Source organism: Caretta caretta, chromosome 5, assembly GCF_965140235.1.
Source record: "Caretta caretta isolate rCarCar2 chromosome 5, rCarCar1.hap1, whole genome shotgun sequence".
Classification (NCBI taxonomy): domain Eukaryota; kingdom Metazoa; phylum Chordata; order Testudines; family Cheloniidae; genus Caretta; species Caretta caretta.
In genome coordinates this window covers 15,000,623-15,006,622 of record NC_134210.1, presented here as the reverse complement: position 1 = coordinate 15,006,622, position 6,000 = coordinate 15,000,623, and the positions used below count along the sequence as shown (strand labels likewise).

Genomic DNA, 6,000 nt, shown 5'->3' with positions numbered 1-6,000 from the left:
GGACAGCCTCAAACCCCCCCCCCTCCCGCCGTTAGCAATTAGCTGTGCAGATACCTGGCACAGCCTCAACCCTCCCCCCCACCCCCCGCCGTTAGCAATTAGCTGTGCACATACCTGGGACAGCCACAACCCCCCGCCCCGCCGTTAGCAATAAGCTGTGCAGATACCTGGGGGAGCCCCCCCCCCATCCCTGGTAGCAATTAGCTGTGCAGAAAGCTGGGACAGCCTCAACCCCCCCCCCAGCCGTTAGCAATTAGCTGAGCAGATACCTGGGACAGCCTCAAACCCCCCCCCCCCCTCGCCGTTAGCAATTAGCTGAGCAGATACCTGGGACAGCCTCAAACCCCCCCCCCCCCTCGCCGTTAGCAATAAGCTGTGCAAATACCTGGAAGAGCTCCCCCATCCCTGGTAGCAATTAGCTGTGCAGAAAGCTGGGACAGCCTCAAACCCCCCCCCCCCCCCGCCGTTAGCAATTAGCTGAGCAGATACCTGGGACAGCCTCAAACCCCCCCCCCCCCCTCGCCGTTAGCAATAAGCTGTGCAGATACCTGGAAGAGCTCCCCCATCCCTGGTAGCAATTAGCTGTGCAGAAAGCTGGGACAGCCTCAACCCCCCCCAGCCGTTAGCAATTAGCTGTGCAGATACCTGGAAGAGCACCCCCATCCTGGTAGCAATTAGCTGTGCAGAAAGCTGGGACAGCCTCAACCCCCCCGCCCCCCCCCGCCGTTAGCAATTAGCTGTGCAGATACCTGGGAGAGCCCCTGCATCCCTGGTAGCAATTAGCTGAGCAGATACCTGGGACAGCCTCAAACCCCCCCGCCGTTAGCAATAAGCTGTGCAGATACCTGGAAGAGCCCCCCCATCCCTGGTAGCAATTAGCTGTGCAGAAAGCTGGGACAGCCTCAACCCCCCCCCCCCCCCCCGCCGTTAGCAATTAGCTGAGCAGATACTTGGGACAGCCCCCCAGCAATGCACAGGACCCCCGTCTGCAATGACTAAGGGAAACCCTGCGTGCCGCGCCTCCCGGGGAGCTCCTCGCGCCATGCCCAGAATTGAGGGAACCCCTGGCGTGCAGTGACTCAAAGGGACCCTCCTTTCTACGCAGCGCTTTCAGGAGATTCCCTTGTTCCCACCCACACACCCAGCCGCGGGGAAACCCCTGGGCCCTCCGGGACACCCCGGGGCTCGTCTGTTAGTTGGCTGCCTTGAGCGCGGGGTTCGCACGGGCTGGCCCATGTCCCCCCAGCCCTGGGCAAACTTCTGCCTGCTCCGCGGGGAGGGAGCCCACCAGAGCCCCCAGCCGGCAGCATCCCCCACCCCCTGGGCACGGCCTTGCCCTGGGGCGGCAGAGCTGCGGCCCCTTCCTCCAGCCCCTGTGGGTGCCCCGCTCCGGCAAGCCCGGGGGTGGGGGACAGGCACAGGGGCGGCAAGGGAGGGAGCCTCCGCAGGGTCTAGCAAGGGGTGGACGGCGCGCCTGGCCCCCTCCCTGCGTCTCTCCCAGCAACAGTTTGCCTCTCAAGCCCTAGAGGGAAGAGTGTGCAGAGGCGACACGCCGAGTGCATGTGTGAACGGGGGGGGGGAAGGAAGAGGGGAGGGGAGGGAGCAGGCTACAGACATCCGGGCCCTTTGCACATTCCAGTCCCACTGCCCTGTGCAGCAGCCGCCACCTCCGGGAGACGCTGCCAGCCGCCAGCAGAGCGAGCGCGGGAGGGCTCGAGCCCCGCGGTGCAGCGGCAGCTGCTGCCAGCGCCCGACGCTGCCAGCCCGGCCAGAGCCGCAGCTGGTGCCGGCTGCGCGGCGGGGAGACGCGGACAGCTGAGCCGCTGCCGCCTCCGGGCGACCCTGGCAGCCGCGGCAGCCGCGCGCCGAGTGAGGCGGGGGCGCTGCGCCCGCAGCTGGGCGGCGGGCGGAGAGGAGCCTTCCTCCACCACCCAGGTTGGTGCCCCGGCCGCGCTCCGCACGCCTTCCCCAGACCCCCCGCCCGCGGCTCTGTCCCACCCTGGGGTCCGGCTCTGGTGCCCGCCGGAGGGATGCTGCCATGCTTGCGGGAGGAGGGCTCGAGTGGTTCTTTCAGGTCCCTGGGGGAGGGCTCTGGGCTGGCATTAGTGGGCGAGAGGAACGGGGGATGGCTGGGAGGCAGGATCTTGCAGCTGGAAGCAGGGGAAGGTTGTGTCTGCAAAGGGCGGGGGGGAGCATTTGCAGAGCGATCAGACAGGTGGTTTTCTTGGGAAGTTTCGCTGTAGTTTGCGTGGAAACCATAGTTTCCATAAGTCTGCCTGGCATTTGGAGGCGATTTCCTGTCCTGCCCTATTGGAGTTTATTTATTTACAGAGGCTGTGCCGGAGCCATGGAGCTGCCTGCAGCTGGGCAGTGTAACAACAGCTCCTTGGGATGGCTAATGGAAAGGTGGGGATGAGGGGTGCTCCTGCTGAAGTAGTGAGAGGACAAAGCTTTCAGCACGTCCCTGGGGTCCAAGGCACCCAACAGGCTGTGAGAATTGGCAACTTGTTACATTTTACAGCAGCAGTTAGAATTTTATCCTTAATTGTTTTTAGTGCAGACTTCTAGATGGGCAAAAGATGTATAGTGTCTGGTTTGGTGACATGAAAGAGAAAAAGTAAAGAACTAAGAAATTGCTTTAACAAGTCTCTCTTGGCTTAAAAATCACATACTAAAACCAAACCCCAAATCTCTTTACCTACGCTGTTAATAACACCGTCAATTTTAAAATCTAAATGGATGTTAATTTTGTAGACAGCTTTACTTTTAGGATCTTATGTTCTCGTGCAATGCTGTATGTTTTGGTAGCAAACATTGGGCAGGGAGTGTGTGTGTGTTTAAACCCTATTTATAATGCTTTCTAAAAAAGAGTGAACACATTTCTGTTGCTTTTAGTTTCTGTAAATTCTTGTTTTTACAAAATCTAAATTTTCAGCCAGATTTGACCCCAAGACTTACTGTACCTCTAAGCATCCACAATGTTCATGCCACAATTAGGAATGAAATGGAAAGATAAGTATATCCTTTCACTGATTTGCTCCATAACTCGATGTAAATGGTTAAAAGAAATCCATCAAAACTCTGCTAACGCAATGTGTTTTTGTACTTATAACAAATGGAGGAACAGTCTCTTGACTGTAAATTTGTATCCAGGAGGGAAAGGCTGGGCTTGTGGTTAAGGCACTGAATGTGACTCAGGAGACTTGGATTTAACTCCCAGCTCTTCCTGTGTGACCTTGGACTTGCTTCATTTTCTGTGCCTCAGTTCCTTCCCTGAAAATGGGTTTAATAATATTTCCTTACCTCGTGGGCATGCTGCAAGGATAAATCTATCAATATTTGTGAGTGCACACAAGATATTCTGGTGAGGGACCTGTGTAAGTAGATATAACTGAAATTGCATTTCCCTCTTGTCTATACTCTAATGGGATAAAGAAACATCATCAAATGGAAATCCTCCTAGGGAACTGTAGGAGACCATTGAAGTCTGTAAATTCTTGTTTTGTTTGGGCCTGAACTTGCAGTCATTGCACATGGAGGTTAAGGACTGCTGGGTCAGTGATGAGAGCTGCCTTGAGACCTTCTGGAACAGAACTTTGTATCGGGGGGGAGGGGGGAACTGAACACCTAGACTTTACGAGTTACTCCCAAGCAAAGCCCTTTAGAAGGAAGTCTTGCTGTTTCAGTATTCCAGCAGGGATTAAGGAATGTGTCAGCCTTGTGGATTAGTTTGTTGTCGGCACAGATGTTAAATTCAAGGATTTGGACACCTTTCTGGATTCCTTTTTTGCAATAGTTTAGAAGCTTGCAGATGAAGAAAGATGGGGCTACCCTTTCACAGGGCTATTGTGGCTTTAGTTTATGTTGTAGCTAACAGCATAAAAAGATTAAAGAATAATGATCCAACACTTAAGTAAAACAACAGGAAGCATTATTCTCACCTGAAGATTCTCTGCTACTTTACAACAACCTACGTTGCAGACCCTGAATCACAGATAGCTGAGAGGGCAGAGAACTCTTTTAGTTATGTTGTCCATCTCCCAGCTAGCTGAAAACTTGTTGCACCTTGCATTATTCTTGAGTATTCTCCCTGAGATTCAGGGAGCAAATAAGCAAGCCAAAGACTAGATTGAAGCTGACTAGGTAGAAGGTGCTCATATTTAACAGTGCAGATAACTAACCGTTGGAACAGGTTGCCAAGGACTGTGATGTAGTCTCGGTTTCTTGGAATCTTTAAATCAAGACTGGAAGGGTCTCTGAAAGGTAGACTGTAGTTCAGACAGAACTTATGGGCTAGATGCATAACACAAGCTATGGAATTTCACCCAGTGATTCCTGCAAGAGGTCAGACTAGATGATCGTAATGGCTTTAAAATCTATGATTCCTCCCCACCTTGATGGCCCAATCTGCTATCTTTATTGAGACAACACTCCTGCTGAAGTTGCTGGTAACAGTACTTAATTTAATAGCTCTTACACTCAAGCAAATATAACCTTGAATGAGAACGTCTGTTTCAGTTAATATAGCCTGCCATAGAGCAGCCTGTAACTTACAAGATGTTCTTTTACTACTTGTAAATGATACTGTCTTCCTATTTTATGCCCTCCAATTTTGTGTTTATGGGGAGGTAGCTCTGCTGCAGCAGATTGCTGCCATGAATTATCTATCACATCTCCTTTGCTCACCCTCTCAGCACTAATTTCACAAACTTGCTTTACAATGGAGGGGGCCCAATCCTTTTCTCATTGAAACCCACTGCAGGACTCCCTTTGACTTCAATGGGAGCAGGACGAGAACCCTGTTTCGTGTACTAGCTTTTCAAATTCACTGCAGGCCAGATGCTTCCTTCTGGTTGTGGGAATGGAGGGGAGGCTGAAGCCATGGGTCTCAGCTGGGAGGCAGAGGGAGGGAGCGAAAGCTGCATAGTATTCCCTCCTGGGTAAGGATAAGCCTTGTCTGTGGGAGCTCATGGAGCTTCAGCCAAATGGGTAAAGTGGGGACTGGCTGGAGCAAAAAGGGGTAGAGAAGCAGCTGGACTCCACTGTATTCTTCTCCCCCTTCAAGCCCATAGGCCAAGCCTGTGCCCGCTACTGCTCTGTGCATGTACAAATGCAGTGGCTCCCCTCAGCTCTGCATGGATGCAATGACTCCTTGCTTCCAGAGTATCTTCTACAATGGACTGTCCCTGGAGCTCATGGAGAAGTAGAGGAGGTTCTGTTGGTCCAAACTCCACACCTACGTTTACCCATAATGTCTAATGGAATGTGGACCAAGGCTGGGGTGGGGATACAGCTGTGGCTAATTAAATGGCAGGACCTGCATACGAACTTACTAGTTGACTCTTGTCCTGTAATTGGATCCATATGTGTGGAATGGTCAGTGGTGCTCAGCATGTGTATCGGGGCCCTCCTGTGTAGCTCTGATGGCTGGATTGCAGACTTGCATGGTAAATTCTTGGAGGCAGAGACGGTGGGTGAAATCCTGGCTCCCTGCAGTCAATGGGAGCTTTGCTACTGACTTCAGTGAGGCCAGGATTTCACTCCTTAACGTGGGTACTGTGTATATATACAGCACCTAGCACTGTGGGGCTCTGAATGGAATCTTTGGGCACTGCTGAATTTCCAGTACTACTAATATTACTAAAAAGTGGAAAGGATTGGCTGAGAAGTGGAGTAGGGAAAAGACTGGACTCCTGCTGGACAGCGAATACATTGCTCTACTCTACCATGGAAAGGGGAGGGGAACTTGGTGGGCCGCTTTCAGTGCTGATGACGGAGGGACCTTGCCTTTGACAGGTCTGTTAGCATTCGCAATTACCAGGATGTACAAGCAGTGGTTAAAGTAGATTGGAACAGGAGGGGGAGCTCTCAGGGCATCAGTCAGGGAGGCTGGGGAGCTGGGAGGAAGCACTGCTTACACAAGCCTGATGTAGCTCCCTCTGCTTTTAGCAAAGGAGGGGCACCTGTGCTCCTCTCCCTCCCCCACCCAATTCCCCTTAC

At 52.7% G+C, this 6,000-nt stretch overlaps 1 protein-coding gene across 1 annotated transcript in view; it reads left to right on the top strand.

Annotated features, from left to right (window-relative positions):
- The first annotated feature begins 1,686 nt into the window (after window positions 1–1,686).
- Window positions 1,687–6,000, top strand: part of ZBTB7C (zinc finger and BTB domain containing 7C) — a 292,626-nt gene continuing 288,312 nt past the window's right edge. The window contains exon 1 of the mRNA XM_048851093.2: window positions 1,687–1,935. The gene's annotated coding sequence lies outside the window, so the exon portion shown is untranslated. The remainder of the gene's footprint in view (window positions 1,936–6,000) is intronic.